General features: G+C 27.2%; 1 long non-coding RNA gene across 1 annotated transcript; it reads left to right on the top strand.

Annotated features, from left to right (window-relative positions):
• Window positions 1–14,379: 14,379 nt before the first annotated feature.
• On the top strand, window positions 14,380–15,122 carry LOC129310615 (uncharacterized). Its single transcript, XR_008593149.1, has 2 exons — window positions 14,380–14,726; window positions 14,891–15,122. It is a non-coding gene; the product is annotated as an uncharacterized LOC129310615 (long non-coding RNA).
• Window positions 15,123–18,234: the final 3,112 nt, after the last annotated feature.

Raw genomic sequence — 18,234 nt, 5'->3', positions numbered from 1 at the left:
GATCTAAGTCAGTACAAAATAATTTAATTTAAAAATTAATATTAAAAAATAATTATATTATGACTAAAATTATAATTAATAATATAAATAGATTATTTTTTTCTTTTGAAAATAAAATTATATTAAATAAGTTGACATATTCTTTTACATAAATATAGTCTTCACATTTTATTTCGATTATTAAAGTATTATATATTTAATAAAATTTTGGGCCTGAAATAATTTTTATTTAGCCTAGAGGGTGCAAATATTAAGAGTAATATGTGCAAAATTGTAAAATTTATAAGTTATAATTTTTTTTTTCCCAAAGCAAGAGGTGTGCGCATTTGCATATACCATCGCTGTAATTTGGCTCCGCCGTTGCTCCCTTGTAATGATGCATCATCATCTTTATTATTATATATAATCCATATATTTAATCAATTGAAAAATTATTAGACAAGTAAGCTGATATGATAATTGATCAGAGTAGTTTATATTGTTTATGATATATTGTTTATGTTAATTTTTTTTTTTTCGGTAGTAGAAAGGGGCCAACGTCCAAGGATAACCAACGCGCGGGTGTCAAAAAAAATAAAAATCAATCCCTCACATCCTAATGAATTAAGATTTAACTTTTTTTTGGGAGAAGTGCTATTACCTGACCTTATTTTACGTAAAATTATTTGTAATAGAATAATACATAGAAGTAATTAAAAAAATATGGGATAAAGATATTTCATGCACCATCTTTTAATTCATCCATTACCATGCAAGTGGCTGGGTGAGTAATATTTTAACTTTATTTATTAGTATTTTGAAACTGAAAAAAAAAAAAATAATCATCGATCTCTATAATTTCATCATATTTTTCTTTTAATTTTTATAATTTTTTCAGTATTTTCAATCTTATAATTTAAAAAAAAATGGATAATGTTTGTTTTTTATGTTCCTATAATTTTAGTTTTTTTAGTGTTTTGAGTTTTTATAAGGAATAAAATTATAAGAATAAAAAATTATATTTTTTTAAATAAAAATAAAAAACTTGAACAAATTGTAGATGAAATAGATGATTGTGGGTCATTTAATATTTGCAAGAACTAAAATATCTTCTGTTTTGTTATTGGGTGAAATATCTTGTCTTCTTATCTAGTGTGTGTAATTTTCCAGACAAGAAAAAATGCCGAGGGCGCGTGCAAACGCGTGGCTAAAAATGGCTGTGCTTCTGTGAGTGTGTAAAATAGAGGAATTAAGTTGAAGGAGAGAGATTGTGGGGGCGGGGTTAGATGATGTGATATTAGTGATTTATTAATGTTGAACTTTGGGGATGATGTGAGCTGACCCTATTTAACCATGGTTTACGAGATCGGGTTAACAAGTGAACTCCACAAATTATAATTATAAATATAATGAATAATTAAGTTAAATGAGAGAAAACTGGTCAATTTTTTTAAAAAAAATAAAAAGTAATAAACAATATATATATATATACACACATTTATTATTCTAAATTTGTTTCATAAACTCTGATATTTCAGATTTTTAATCCAAAATAATCTGATCAAGACCTTAATCATTGCTTTTGAGAGACATGCCTTTCATTAAAAATTTAATTATTGCTACATATTCAAAATTTGAGCTTGAACTTTATAGTTAAGCTGAATCAATTTTAATGTTTTGAAACTTAGACGTGATATTGAAAATAAAAAAAAAACAATGAATCATGATTTTTATGGTTCAAGTAGTTACACTAATAGTCGAATTGATGATATAAAAATTTAATAAAAATAATATTTATATATACAAATATATAAATAAAACATTACTTTGTCGATGGCGCTTAAAATCTCAATGTCAAAGGCTAAACACTTGGATTGCTAGCACTGAAGGTAAAGGTATGTTAGCACGAGCTTGCAATCTCAAAACAAAATGTTAGAGCTGAAGGCGCGTCATCATGTCATGACTCATGAGCTTCTGATTTCAATGTTAACAGTTGTATCGCTAGAATTAGAGAAGAGGTTAAAGATTGAGCCTAGGGTATGGAGAAGATATTAGAAATGAGATGAGAAAAGACAAAAGAGAATTAGAAATTGAAAAGAAAAAGCATGAATCTAAGTGACTTATCATCAATTTCTTTTTTTTTTTTGGGCTTTAGATTGGGCTAACTCGCTTTAGTTTTCGTGTCAAATTCGATTCTCTTAAAATTGATCAAGTCAATCTGATTTAAAATCAAAATTAATTCAATTGACTAGACTACATTGTTTTGATTAATGAGTGATGGTTGGATTGATCAAACCATCCAGTTTGGTTGGAGTTTTAGAACACTAATCAATTCCTTACCAATTGATCAAAGTGTTGGATAATATCATAATATTCTAAATATTTAACTACAGAAAAAGCTGGGAGACGGATTTCAGGTTTGAGTAAATGGGGAAGAAATGGGCAAGTGGGACATGAGGCAGCGGCGGCGTGGGTCCCACTCTTGCCTTTTTCTTTCCCTTACCCTCCACGGCTCTCCTCCACCGTGGTCCCCACTAGCACTAGTCTCCCACCAAAATTTCGATTTTGTTTTTGTCACTAGAAAGCCTTTTTTTTTTTGGGGGGGGGGGAGCACTAGAAGTTTTTTTTTTTTTTTTTTTTTAAATGAGCACTAGAAACTAGAACGGTTTGAAACCTTGTGCTTTACGTTTCACATATATATTCTCTGCAGTGCGCCATTCTTAGCATTTGAGTTAGCTAGTCTAAAGTAATTTAACTTCAATCTTTCTTTGTTTAATTATGTAATCTTATTTAAATTTTCAATGATGTTTTTTATAATATTCTAGGATTTAGATTTATGTAAATTTTTATAACTTTTAAGTTGTATAAAAAATTTTTTTATTATTAATTATTTTTTATTTCACCAACAGTGACACGTTAATGAAGATAAATTCTCATACTTTTTATATATTTTGCATGGATAACTCTTAAATTTCGCATAAGGTATAGATAATTATATATATCATGTCAAGTTTTGAAACATAACATAATTGGTGGAGCTTGCTATAAAGTTTTGTTCAATCATGTTATGCTGAATTATGCTACTAATGGTAATTTATAAGTATTTTTGTAAGCTTTTTTATATTAAACTGCGACTTGCCTTGACTTTGGTAAATCATAAAATTCAGATCACCTAAATTTATTTTTATGCATAAAAATAAGCAAAAATGTTCAAGGAATTAAAAAAATAACATAAAGCCTCATCATCTGACCTCGTAGCATCCTATAAATTTTATATTTTATATTAATTTCTAATAAAAATTATCTACAGAAATTTAAACATTTATTGTCAAATATTAAAATTAAAACTAAAAATATAGCATAAAATCTAAAATTTAGAAGAATTATGCAAAATTTGATTTAACATGTTGTAAAAAAATTACCTTTTTAATAATACTTTATAATACCACTGCTAAGTGCTCGAACTAAGTCATGAGGTTAGAACGATGTGAAACGGCAGGTCACTCCTCTAAATTGTTTTCTTAATCCAATTAATAATATAATATTAGGATTGAGCCATCAAGGGGTTTGAAATACTAAAGATATATTCTGCATGGCGAAAATATACAAAATCTCTCTTTTTTTTGGTTGTTTATACAAAATCTTTTTAACTTTAATATAGTTACATATAATTTTTCTCATATTGAAAGATTTGAAATTACTCTCCTTAACTATTTATTTATTTTTTTAAAGCCCCTAACATTAATAACTCTGTTATCATATTAATAGAATTTGTGTATGAATTTGTTATATCAAATTAATGAGATACACATGGCATTTGATATAAAAAATTAATTATTTTAAACACAACTTAACGGGAAATTGTGTAAATAAACCTTTATCATTTAAAGCAAGAAAAATATACACAACTAATAACAAAAATATGGATAAAATTTTTATAAATATGATATGACAATTTATGTTAGAAAGATAATTAAGAAATAATGGAAGTCAAGTTTACAATTGAAAAAAAAAATTAGAGTGTAAATTTAAACTTCTAAAAATAAAAAAATTCTATGCAATTATCTCAAAATTCAAGAAAGTTTTATATATTTTAACATTGAGACTACCAATTACTTTACCTTATTTTATCATTACTTACTCGTGAGGAATGGTTGAATTCAAACTTGAATTTTTTGACAATTAATTAACAATTCATATATAAGACAAATACTTTTCACCACATGGAAAAACATTCATTGAACAACTTCTTGAGGGGGGTGTTTAATGATTTAATTATAAGGGATGAATAATGATTTTTTTTTCCTTACAACGTTCCACCAATTGGCAAGTGAAAATTACAAAAATATAAGTTAATATGTATTATAATTTACATATATATAATATTTTGGTTCTCTAATAGTTGTTATAATATTTTGAAAAATCTCATAATAATCCTTAAAAAAAACTATTTTCAAATGGCCCTCTTTGATAAATTCATAGATGATAAATAATTATTAGAAAAATAGATTACGTGTCTCGACCAAATTCCCAATTTAAATTGTTAACAAAGTCTTGGGCAAAAAAGGGGAAAACATGTTGAGATAAAGTTGTAAGAAACACTTCTAAATCATAAGAATTAAAGACTGCAAGATTAAGGAAACGTTTTGATGACTACAGAAAGTATTTAACATTCACATTACTTATTTCTTTAATTAATATCAACATTTATATCAATTATTATAATGAGCATCTCATGAAAATCATTATTCTTATAAAATAAAAACAGTATTTTGGAAGAATTTTCGGTCAATTCACTCTAACATTATTTTAGATGTTCTTTCAAGTTGTTAGGTGATGATTCTATTTTTTGAACTCTCTTGTTCCGGTAATTGTGGAGGATTAAAATTAATTGCCGATATGAAAAATGTAAATTTGTTTATTGTAAAGGATAAATACACACGGAGAGATATAGGGGTGAAATGATACTTTTAAAATGAAGTCTAGATATATTGATTTAAAAGTAGTTATCATATTGTAATTTTATTTTCAAAAAAGGTTAAAATGCATCAAAGTTTTTGAATTTTAAAATAGTTACATATGACATCATCATCTTTTAATACTTAAAATTAACTCTGCTAACTTTTAATTTTATTTTTTAAAACCACTTACTATTAATTAATTATTATTTTACTAATATAGTTATTGTCATGTCATATTAATGTAATAGACATGATACATGAGATGGAAAAATATTTTTATTATTTTTTTAACACAATTTAAGGAGGATTAAAATTGTAATTTTTACTTTTTACACACATGGTGATGCCCTAATTTTTTTAATTATGAAACATTGTTCTCATTGTTCATAGGTAATATATTTTTATTATTTTTATTCAATTAAAATAAATTTTTGTATTAAACAAATGAAAAAAATATTTAAAAGTTATCATTGATAAGAGTTATATAAATTTTTTCATCTGTTTTGCTTATTTTCTTCATACTCTTATTTGTTTGTAACATTTTTTCTTTTAAATTAATTTTTTAGCGCTTATTTAAACAAAAAAAATACTATTGATATGTCATAAATAGAATGTGTGCAGCTTTAGAACTAGGTAATTTTTTGCTATTGGTATTTTGTATCAATTTTATTAAAAACAACTTGTAAAAAATCATATTTTTCTCCTTTTTTGTATTAAAGGTTAAATTTTTATTTACATGATTCTTATTAATGGCAATTCTTAGACATTTTTATTTTCATTTGTTTACTATGAAAGATTATTTTAATTGATAAAGAATAATAAAATTATAATTTTCTTCTTAAATTGTGTTATTTGTGAACAATGAGAATAATGTTGCTCAACTTAAAAAAATGAAATTAGCATCATATGGGTTAAAAGTAAAAATTATAATTTTACCCCCTTAAATTGTATTAAAAAATAATAAATATATTTTTTCATGCCATATATCATGTGTATTGTATTAATCTAATATGATAATAACTATATTAATAAAATAATAGTTAATTAATGGTAGGGAGTCTGGAAAAAATAAAATTAAAAGTTATGAAATTAATTTTGAATGTTTAAAAATGAGTGAGCCCACATGTAAAAAGCTCAGAGGTTTTTTGCATTTTACCTTAAAAAAAAAAACTAATTTTATCAATCACGTAGAGTTTTCACTGATGTTTAAACTAAACTCATTTGGGAAATCAACTCAGACTAGTTAATTAATCTCAAGTTCGTGGTTTACCAGCTAAACTGATTGATCAGTCAGGTTGAATTCTAAGAACATTAAAATATTAAGAAATTCGTATAATTATATATACCTTCATCATCAATCAATCAATCCGGCATCTTACGAGGTTGATAAAGCTATTACAACAGCGACCAATTCAAGGCTTCCACACAAGGGAAGGCATAACATTGCTTTCTGATCCGAACAAGGTCCTATGTTTACAATGAATCGTGTGGCTTACCTAAGTAATTGTAAGATAAAGTCCATTAATTTAATCATATAATGGTTCAGGAAGTCACATACCACCGGTAAAAGCTTCTCTGGGCATCAATTAGCCACTTTCCACCCTCCTATTGTAACCAAAAGTAGAATCTGATTATTACTTTCATATATAATTCTACAAAACGACAAAGCACAAATCAAAGTATAACCCACCAATACACATCCGTTAGAAGCGTTAGAATCTGGATTTTGATCCTCTACATTTTCCCACAATACTTTTCTTTGTATATATATTCAATCTCATCCATCTATTTAATTTTTCATTTGATTTAATCGTGTAAGATTACTAATTACAATCAAGATTATCAAACTCGTGAGTATAAATAAACTCATGATGGTAAACTTAGATAATAAATTTGTAAGAGTTCACTTCTATTAATAAATAATTATTAAAAGTATGTGATTAAATAATAAAAATATAAAATATGACCATAATTTGATTTCAAATATATTTCAAATTTAAAAAATTAAAATTAAATCCATCTATATTGATAGGTTGTTATACTCAATACATAAATTTCAAGCCGTTAAATTTCATATTCACAACATAACGATCAACGCCATTGACTTTTAACGGTTTGGTCAAAGATGCATTGAAAAATAACTTCAGGGGCACATTTTTTTACTTTAGACGACTGGATGCTTATTAGTTTTGACTGATGACTTCTTGGATATATTTACCCATTTGCCCTTTTACTAATACTAATTTTTGCTTGTTGAGTTTTATTTTTTATTTTTGAACTAGGTCTTATTACTTCTATAAACTAAATTTTATATGGTATATACTTAACTTGCTCAATTCAATAAAAAATTGATGTGTTTAACCAAATCACTTATGAGTTTAATTAAGTTTATATTTAATCTAAATCCACGAGCAAGTTAACACAATTTTGTAAGTTAAAAATATAAATACAGTAAATTTACTCAACTCATGAGTATTAACAACAATGATTGTAACAATAAACTAAATTTATTATTCATTTAATTTAATTACTGCCATAAAAAAAGCATGAAATTCTTTCATAAACCTAGTGTACCATGTCATCCATATTTTATCCAATAAAATCATGGTATCTCACATAATTGTAATATGAATTGATTTTTCTATTGATGATGATAGAGAAAGAAAATATAAAAAATTAATTAACGAGGCACTTGAGCCAAAAGTAGAGTTATTAAAACTAATGATACAAAATATTTTATTTAATTGAATTGATATATTTTTATTGGACAAAGCATAAATGATGTAATGTACTAGGCTTATGGAAAAAAACTTTTAAAAAATCATCATGGTCTTGTATTAAAAAACATTATATTTACTTGATGATAATAAATATATGGTCATAAAATACTGGTAAGCGGTTGTATTAGTTTAACCAATGATCTCAAGTTTGAGTTTTGGATATGTAGCTTTGTTAAATACTCATTAGAAAAGCTTTGCTGCCAATATAATTTTACTTGACTCAACCCATGAATAATGGATAATTGGATAAAAAAATAAAATAAACATATGGTTATTAAATTAAATTGAAAATTAAATGGACGGATGAGATGAAGTATGAAGAGGTATATAGAGAGGATCTAAATCTATTTAAATTCAACTTTACTTAAAAACTTAGACATTTTTCCTAATTATATAATACATTTTTTATTTTGAATTAATTGATAAATATATATGTGATAAGGTGACAAATTGCCATGTTTATCAGTGGGATCTTTTTGATGGACATATGGTAATTAACTAAAGTAAACAATTGCTTTTGAAAAAGCTTTGTTTGATTAGTGGAGCACTGACCTATTTGATATGGAAATTTAGTACATTAAATATAATTAAATATTCTTAAAGTGATATCAAACCTTTATACGGTTGGATCTGACATATACTTTTGTGCTATTATATTTGTTTTCTTAAGTGGGCAATCCAATTAAGTAAATAAAGTATGATACCAATTCATCATTAGTGATAGTCTTGTCTAATGCAATCATGAGCTATTGGACTCTGGGAACATGCATGCATGTTTGGAACTTTAATTTTATGACCAGAGGCTCTTGCTTACAAAGTTGTTGGGTGAAAAATAAAACATATATGAAACATTTGTATGAGGATTCTTTTTTTTTATCTACATTTAAAATATTATATAAAATTAATATGTTTTAATTAAAACGATGTAATGTCTCTCTCCCGTCTCTATTCTTGTCATAAATAAAGATATCAGCAACGTGCATAATAAATTAATAGTGAAAGTATGACTTATATAAAGGTCTGAAAATATTTTTCAACGGGGTCTAATACTGTGCGCGGGTGCGTTTTTTTAAAAATTTTGAATTCAACATTTTCCCCTGATTATTAGTTTTGTCAGAACAGACATGAACAAGACCAGAAATAATCTTGTAATTTATTTATATTCTTCAAACTTCAATAAATATTCACTTAACGACATACAACATCCGGATAAAGCATCAAATCTCAGGCATAGATCTGGCAAAAAATATATATATATATATATATATCAAGCCACACGAACACATAAAAATTTCATTACATCTCTGGATTGTACTACTGTAGATTACGGATAAAATTTAATACTTAAATCACCAATTCAATAAGCAAGATGAATAGTAAAATGCTTGATTTTTGTAATCTGGAAATACCGGAGGACTGTAAATCGATCCTATAAACAAGGGTCATTATGGATAATTATGTTAATGAATATCAACATATTAAATATAACATTTATTAGCAAATTGCACTGCTTACTAATATTGTGTAAATGGTCCGAATCATTTTCTAAACTTTATTCAATATGCATAGAACCACCTATATATATATATATATATATATATGTTAGTATTATATGAAGAAAAAATGACAATTTTTTTTGTTAAAATTCAACATTGATTTAGTTGGTTTTACTTTTATATATCAAAGAAAATTCATTCTCATATTGATTAAAAGGTAATTTTTTCAGAATATAAATTGAAAATAATTTTTTCAGAGTATTCTTCCGAGTGTTTTTAGAAACAAAATATGCATTTGAATAATTTCATTTTCTTTTTAAAAAATATTAAAATAATATTTCGTATTACTTATATTGGAAAAATGAATTTTCAGTATGAAGAAACTGACTCTAGAGCTGTCCTTAAATGCAAGCATTTGCACTAAATATGAAAACCAAACAGAGTGTTTAAGCCATCATGGATTATGATTTTAATTGGCTGCAGATCTATAGACGGAGGTTATTAATTATCCTCACATCAATTTTTCAATATATAGGCTCTTGCTTCCTCTTGTAATTAAAAAAGAAAATACGAAGACCAAATTAAACCAGGTACAAACTAATCATGAATCATACGTAGTTGAGATGGAGACTCATCATACAGCCATATAATGAAATCATTGAAATGATTCTATTTAAAATTCAACCATACAATCCTCTACATACAATTAATATTTAATTTGTAATTTGCAGCTGGTCGTAATTGAAGCATGAATGGTTTAATATAATTAAATTGATGTGTCACGTAATAAAATTAAGCCTGTCCTTGAACCTTGCGCAAGTACAAAGTGGTTCATAATTTGTGGTGGTAATATTTCTAAAATAATTTATCCAAGCTCAGGTTAAGTAGTGGAGTGGGAAGAACATGGGCACTGGATTTGACCATATTTTTTTATTATATATTTTCACTACATATAATATGCATAAGCTTATGTGGGTGGCATAGTATGATTGAAGGCATTGAGTGGTTGGGGTTAAGCATTAACTGTCTCTGAAATCATCAGTACAGATATTATTAATTTATTATTATTCCGCCAATCACCATCACTGAGATTTTTTTTAAAAGTAGAAGAAGCCAAATAAAAATGAAAATGTCCTTAGGGAGAATTTCATTATAATTTCAAGAATGACACAGAATTTCAAATCAATTTGAAAAAATCTTAAAATTACACGACAGAATTAAATGATTAAATTAAAATTATGTTTTATATTAAAAAAAAGATAAAAATGTTCTCAAAATATTCTTTTTTTAAAAAATAATCTATTGTCACTAGACTGCCACAGCTATGGCTCTGTTCACCGAACCTCTGCCACTGTTATTGAAGCTCCGGTGACTAGTAACCGGTTGCTAGAGAATTAATTTTTCAAGTTGGTGAAGGGAAGATCGATCCTCCAGCAACCGCTGGCTTGGCAAAGTAGAATTGACCACCAAGCTACCCAAGCCTTCTGATAATATGATACAAAAAATAATATACATAATAAACTAAATCCCAAACCATCACTCCTTTCTTATTATATGAATAATTTGATAAAATTCTAACTTTACTTATTAAAATACTAACTTAACTTATTATTTTAAATTAAACTAAGTTTTTAAACAGAAGTTCAAGTGAACAAGTAAAGTTCAGTAATTAACAAGTCATATTAAAAAATTAATAAGTAATCAACAAGATTTATTAATTACTTAAATTTATTTGTTAAATTTGTGACTTTCCCAACCAAATTATATTATTTATTAATCACATAATTTTATTTGTTAATTCATCAATATTGACTTGTTAATTACGTATTGAACTTGTTTGCTTGGACTTTTGTTTGAAAACTTTGTTTACTTTAAAATATCAAGTTGAGTTAGTATGAAGATGACAAGTTGAATTGTTAATAGTTGCTTTTATTTTTATATCAATTTTTCAATAAATAGGCTCTTGCTTCCTCTTGTAATAATTAAAAAAGAAAATACGAAGACCAAATTAAACCAGGTACAAACTAATCATGAATCATTGAATCATACGTTGAGATGGAAACTCATAGCGATATAATGAAATGATTCTATTTTAAAATTAAACCAAAAGTTTACTATACTCAAATTGACGCGAGTAAATGAAGCCTGTCCTTACACAAGTACGAGGTGGTTCATAATTTGTGGTGGTAATATTTCTAAAATTTATCAAAGCTTAGTTTAAGTAGCGGAGTGGGAAGTAACATGTGTCCTACATATGGATTGGACCATATATATATTTTCACTGTATATAAATATATAAAAAAGCATCTATGGGTGGCATAGTGTGCTTGTGGGGATTGAGTGGTTGGGGTTAAGCAGTAAGCCAGTAACCACTACCTCTGAATTCTGAAATCAGTATTTATATATATTATTAATTATTCCGCCAATCTCCATCACTGACTTAAAGGAGGAAGAAGAAGCCGAATCGAAATGAAAATGTCCTCATCCACGTTATAAAAGGGATTCCAAAACAAAGTCATTCATGTAACCATACATAACGACAAGGTCTTGTTCCTGCATCTCCATTTACGGTTTCATATCAGAATTTCTGTGTGCTACACTCCCACATATCGTTTTCAGATTAGAAACGTGACCAATGAGGTTAAAGAGATCACGTGGGGGTATATTGAATCGAACTGAAGTCAAAAATGCAAAGTCCATATACAGGAGAGAGAGAGAGAGAGAGAGAGAGAGAGACAGCTGTCGACCACGAGGCAAGCTCTCTGTTTTTTTTTTTTTGCCCATCGGGAATTGTTTTTCTTCCCTTGGTTACATTCACAGTCCACACTGACTCTATCGTGTTTTATTTATTTGACGATTAATTAACTTGATTATTTCAAAACCCAACAATATTATCACACTTTTTGAAACTTTTAAAGTTTTCCAAAGAAGTGATTATAGCATGGTTAATTGGTAAACTGTACTATGAAACATGTTAAAAGAAATCAGTACTCTTGGGTCAGAATTGTTTGGGACGTACTAGTACACGTATCATTAATGAAATATGTGTGTGATCTCTCTGCGATTGCCAGATCCAGAGGCGTGATCTGCCTCTCCTGATTGCTGACGATGATTTGGGTTATAGTAGTGAGGGACAGACACAGAGGAGAGACCCTTAAATCCCGGAGGGTAAAAGTTCTTTAACCACACATGCAAATGGTCAGATATACCTCCACCTAATTTGCCGCCACTGCGGCTCTTCAAGCTCCCAACAGGTGGCGCGTGCTCTTCAGACTCCGACAACTTCACTGGAGGGTTTTTGGGACGGTAAAAGAGAGTTAGTGAGGAGCAGGAGGGGGAGGGGCTCTCACTCTTAGGTCTGACCAGTTCAGAGAGGGGATCAGGCAATCCAGTAGAAGAAGGAGCATCGTAATAAAAAACGACAAGGCACGAGGACGAGGAGCTAAGGTAACCCTTGACCTTGAGATTTGAGAGCGATGACAACAACAAATTTAAGTCCCACACCGCGTAACGTAGTAATATACTCCATTCTATCTCTTTTAGCCCTTTGTTGGTCAAAAAAATAAAAATAAAAAAACTTCTTATACTCCTTTAAAAATTAAAATATAAACACTGTTTAACAATACTTTGCTAATAAAATTCTCATTCCTATTATTTTTAAACTTTTAGTTTTAATTTATAATAAGAGAGAGACGTCATAAATCACATGCACAAAAATTTAGGTTAATATAAAAGATAAAATGGAAAATTTTTTTATAAATACTACATGAAAAAATGCTTATATTTTAAACAAGAGATAACACTTTATTAGGTAAAGTTAATTAACTTCACACTTATTAAGAAATACTGATAATATTCTTAAAATTAATAAAAAAATAAAATATATTTTTGATCCTCTAACTTCATATAAGGTTTTGATTTAGTCTTTTAATTTTATGAAGTACATATTGTTAGTTTTAAATAATTGTTGTTATTTTTTTAAAATTAAACTTAAAAGTCAACATTTGAGAATATTTTATCAATATTTAAAAATTTAAGATAAAAAGCATTTATGATAAAACTAACAGTAATATAATAAGAGCCAAAATAAAATTTTATGTAAAGTTAAAGAATAAAAAGTATACTTTAACTTAAAAAAACATGTAATATTTTAAATTTACTTTTTTTTTGTAATTAATAGCTTAATAAATTGTTGTATAGGAATTCAAATCTGAATGAATAAACAAGGGTAAAATTGAAAAATACAATTAATCACTCCAACTTTCTTTGTATTAAAGGGAAAAAAAGCTCCCAAACTCTACCTTATATTCAGGATTGAAAAATTATATTTAACAAAATCAAGTAGCGATACCAACCGATGGTCTGTTGATACTAGTAAATTAAGATGGATTATTATAACTGTTTAAATATGAGGTCTCCACACCTCACATGAATGGAATTGCATTCGGTGCTGTGATGAGTACCGCGTGCACATCCTGGCCATCTATTTTAGTCTAAATTAATCTTTATTGTTTATTTAAATTAATTTTTAAATATTTTTAAAATTATATTTATTAATATAAAAATATAAAAATTTTAAAATTTTAATATATTTATTCATTATCAATCTGGCTAGTACAGATTTAATCTAACAATACAGTTTAATATTAGAATTTTTTATAATTTTTTAATTTGATTATAAAGATAGATTATGTACAGTTCAGATATAATTTAAATAACTTAATTTAACATTAAAAAATTTATAAATTTTATAAATTGACTATTTAAACGTATTTTAAATAGTCCAAATTTAATATTAACTTTTTATTTTAATAAATATAATAGAAATATTTAAAAATTAATTTAAATGAGCGGTAATGATCACATAAAGTTGAAATGGAGGGCTAAGATTGCTTCTGGCCTGATGAGCAAGTATTGAATGCAGACACCACATGAATACAGAAAACATATTCAAAAAATATATTCCCTCCTTTTAAAAATATAAGATATTTTTTAAGAAGTTAAATGTTTAAAATTGTAAGGCATTTTTAATCTTTTGAGGTGTAATCATTGTCTTTTTTTTAAAAGTACTTTATTAATAATGACTTTTTATTTATTATATAATATTTAATAGGGACAAATATTAAAAGATAAAATTAATTAAAAAATAAATAATTATTTTATTGAGGGATAAAATTTAATTAAAAATGTATAGTATTTTTGAATGGAGGGATTACTTCTTTAATTAAATCTAACAATCCTTGAGTCTAGCGGATTACTATCAAAATAATGCAAGTAGTGGGAAGGTGGAATTAAAACAAGTAGAAGCACAATCTTTGAGTTGGTGATTGGACCGTCCTTGGAAGATCCACCACCATACCACCAACTCCATTCCCAACCCGTTCCTGTCAACGTCTCTGTCTCTCTCCCTCACTCACAGTTCGTCAAAGCCTCTCGTGTTGGCGTTTGGCGATCAACAGAGACAAGGGAAACAGTGTGTCGGTAATTAAGTCACTGCTACGCCATACCATGTAAGTTTGTATTTGTGTGTAGCTGAATAATCTTCTTGTCATCCCTCCCTCCCTCCCTCTCTCTGTAGCTTAATAATGTTCTTGTCCTCTCTCTCTCTCTCTCTCTCTCTCTCTCTCTCTCTCTGCGCTCGGTCTCACCTTTCTGATATCTGATATAACCACAGGTCAAGCTCAACTTTGGCTCTCACTCTTCCTCACATGCATTGGATTCCTTTCTCTTCAGATGTTCTAATACAAACTTCAAAATCAAAACAGGGTTCCCAAAGGAAAATCCAACATCCTTTCGTTCAACTTGCCCATTTTTTAATATTTTAACATGTCTAGTTTATAATTCATGTTGCAAGAGAGTCTTCAATTCATAATTAAATAATATTATGAAATATTTCGTTGGGTTTATTTATAAGTCAGAGAAAGAAAAGTAATTTTAATTTCATCTATAAGGCACACTTTACTACTTTTAAATCCGTCTTAACCTCTCTACTTTTATTAAATATTAGAAAAAATTATAAAAATAATTATTTTTGTCTTTATTAGGTATAGAGATAGAAACATATTAAATTTTAAAACAAATTAAGTTAATGACACCGCTTTTAAAAAAAATTCTATATAACGATTTTATTTGCTTATATATAATGATTATTAATCGCTATGTATTCACGCACTATATAATCTCGAAGCAACTATATAACATTTTTTAACCGCTATGAGCCCGTTTGAATTTTAATTGGGTATAATTAATTATAAAAATAATTGATTAATATGATTATTTTAATTACAATTGATTATATTATAAAATAATCTATTTGGATATTAAAATTAATTTTAACTGTATAAATTATCATAAAAGACATTATTTTTAAAAATTAAATTATTGATAAAGTTGTATTTAATATTAGTAAATTTGTTAACTTTATTTAAGAAGTAAAATATATTATTTAACAGTAAAATTAAATTTATAAGCAACCTCTTAGAGCTTATTTTAAAACATGATTCTGACTCAATAATCAATTATCAAATGAGTTTGCTGTTTGGATAATTTTTGTTAAAATCAATTATTTTGGCACAAATAATTAATTATTACGCTATCCAAACAGGCTTTATATATATTTTTTAGGTTTATATAATGGCTATTTTTAAATAATCGTTATATATTTTATTCTAGTTACGAGTCCCACCAACATTTCAATCAACTATATAATAGTTTTTTTAAAATAACCATTAAATAGTTACCCTATATTCAACAGTTCTTTCATAAAAATTAGGTTCATTTTTTTTTCATTTTTAACTAATAACCACTATGTAGCAGTTATTTTGAAATAATAGCTGTGTAATTTAATTTTGATAAATAAAAATGATTGCATTTATTGCACCCTCCTGCAATAACAGTACAAATTTTAAGTAGCAACAATATCTAGCAACAAAATTCTTAACGGAACCAAATTTTTCATGCATTGATCAATATTTCAATAATCCAACTTTATTTTCCTAAAATTCTATTTGCAATTACTTCAATATTGTAAAAAAATGCCTATACATTGAACTAATTACAAGGAAAAATTTTCCAGAAAGTGAAATTGAAAGTTAAGTTGGCAAAGTTAACCAAAAGCCAAAACTTATGGCCAAAGTAACTACGTTTTGCCTAATCATGATAAAAAAAAAAAAACCTATACTATAATCCTATCTATTGAGCCATAAGCTGATGAGCACAGTGATCATCTTCTTTGTACCCATTGCTTAAATAAATCTTGGGCTGATTCTTCAAGGATTTCTACAATCTGAATTGAACTATATTTCTCTAATATGCATCCTTGAAGTACTATTAAGCTAAGCATAACATAAATCATGTTTAAGTATATGACATGTGTAATATAATGTAAATTATTAAAATTAATAAAGTAGAGAAAGGAGACACACTTGGTCAAGCATAATCCCATCAATTGGTGCATGTTCTACCATGTCAATCATGTATAGCCACAATCCCTAATCTTCTCACATTGTTTTAGGCTCTTTTGATCAAACCAAAAAAATAATAATAAAGTTAGCTATAATATAATGAACTTAATTTGGTGAAATAAATTTAGGGTAAATATATACTTTAATCATTGTCATTGAAATGTGTCATCAACAGTAGAAAATACTCCAATGAAAGGAAACTCTTTACCGGTTCAAAATGTGTGGACAATCATTCATGACAATATGAAACTTTATATGAAATATCATATGAAAATAATAATTTATACTCATGAAGAAAAATTATTTAACTTACTTATTAAACATAATCATGATATGTTTTCGGTTATCTGGATGCCCTCCAAAAGGACTGAGGTACCATATTATGCCTCTATATGGATTGAGCATGAGTAGCATTCAATAACCCCAATCACAATAAGCACATACATATTAGCATGTTTTATACAAAAACAACTTAAATAACAAAATTCAAATATGACTATCACTAAAAATGATTCATCTATCATAAAATGATGCCAAAAAAAATTTGATTCTCCCTAGTTACATGCTGGTTTAAAACAAAATTTGGCCTTTATTGGCCATGTACTATGAGTATTGCTTTAAAGCCCATGTCAGTGGATCCCATTAGTAGACAATGCAAGGCATAAGTTCCTATCTTCTTGCCCAAATTTAGGGTATTTACAATCAAATTTATTCAATTCAAAAGCATCAATAAGATGCCAAAATAAGCCATCTTTACTCCACTCATTTGTATGCCGTGTTAGATTTTTTTTATCTCTTTTGGTATGCTATACAAGTATATGAATCTTGATATGATTGAAAATAATAACACATTGTTTTCCACAGAATCTTCCCATTCTTCTTGTAACATAGTACCATGCGCCTAGAGCAATGAATCAATGATTCATATTCTACCTCAAACAAAATGCAATTATTGAAATAAACATTTATCTTCTCATAGTTTAGGCTAACAGAATGTAACACTTGTTTTGCCTTATACACCTGACTTAGAAGTTTGTTGTTCTTTGGTAGTATTTTTTTAATGATAGAGATTTTTTTTTTGTGAAATTGGAGTCACTCCATCCATATCTTTCTTCAAGTTGTAGAATCTCAATATTGTAGACAATACTGTGTGTTCACAACCTTTATACAAAGGTGTCTCTGCATCACTCTTAACCTCTCTAACATTTTTGAAAAATCCTTGAATACCTCTTTCATGTTATCTTCCAACTCTTTAAGATGGTTGGCTGCATATGCACTTGCATTAAAAATAAGAGAAGAAGAACTTTCACTATGCCACTAGCTACAATTAATCTCATTCAGTGTCTCCTCATATAATATCCAAGACTTATAACTCTGATTAATTTCAAATTTCATCAAGTGATCTTCAAGTTATTATGGAGAAATATGCTTGATAGAATTACATTTTGAACAGAGATAAATAATTCTTTCTAGATCTTTGGCGTGCTTATATGCAAACTTAACAAATTTTTAAACCCCATCCCAATATTCTTGAGATGTATGCTTAGCAGACACA

This window comes from Prosopis cineraria, unplaced genomic scaffold, assembly GCF_029017545.1.
Source record: "Prosopis cineraria cultivar Desert tree isolate PC_DT_omini unplaced genomic scaffold, ASM2901754v1 PC5, whole genome shotgun sequence".
Lineage (NCBI taxonomy): Eukaryota > Viridiplantae > Streptophyta > Magnoliopsida > Fabales > Fabaceae > Prosopis > Prosopis cineraria.
The sequence above is the reverse complement of the archived record's forward strand: the minus strand, read 5'-3'. Positions and strand labels throughout refer to the sequence as shown.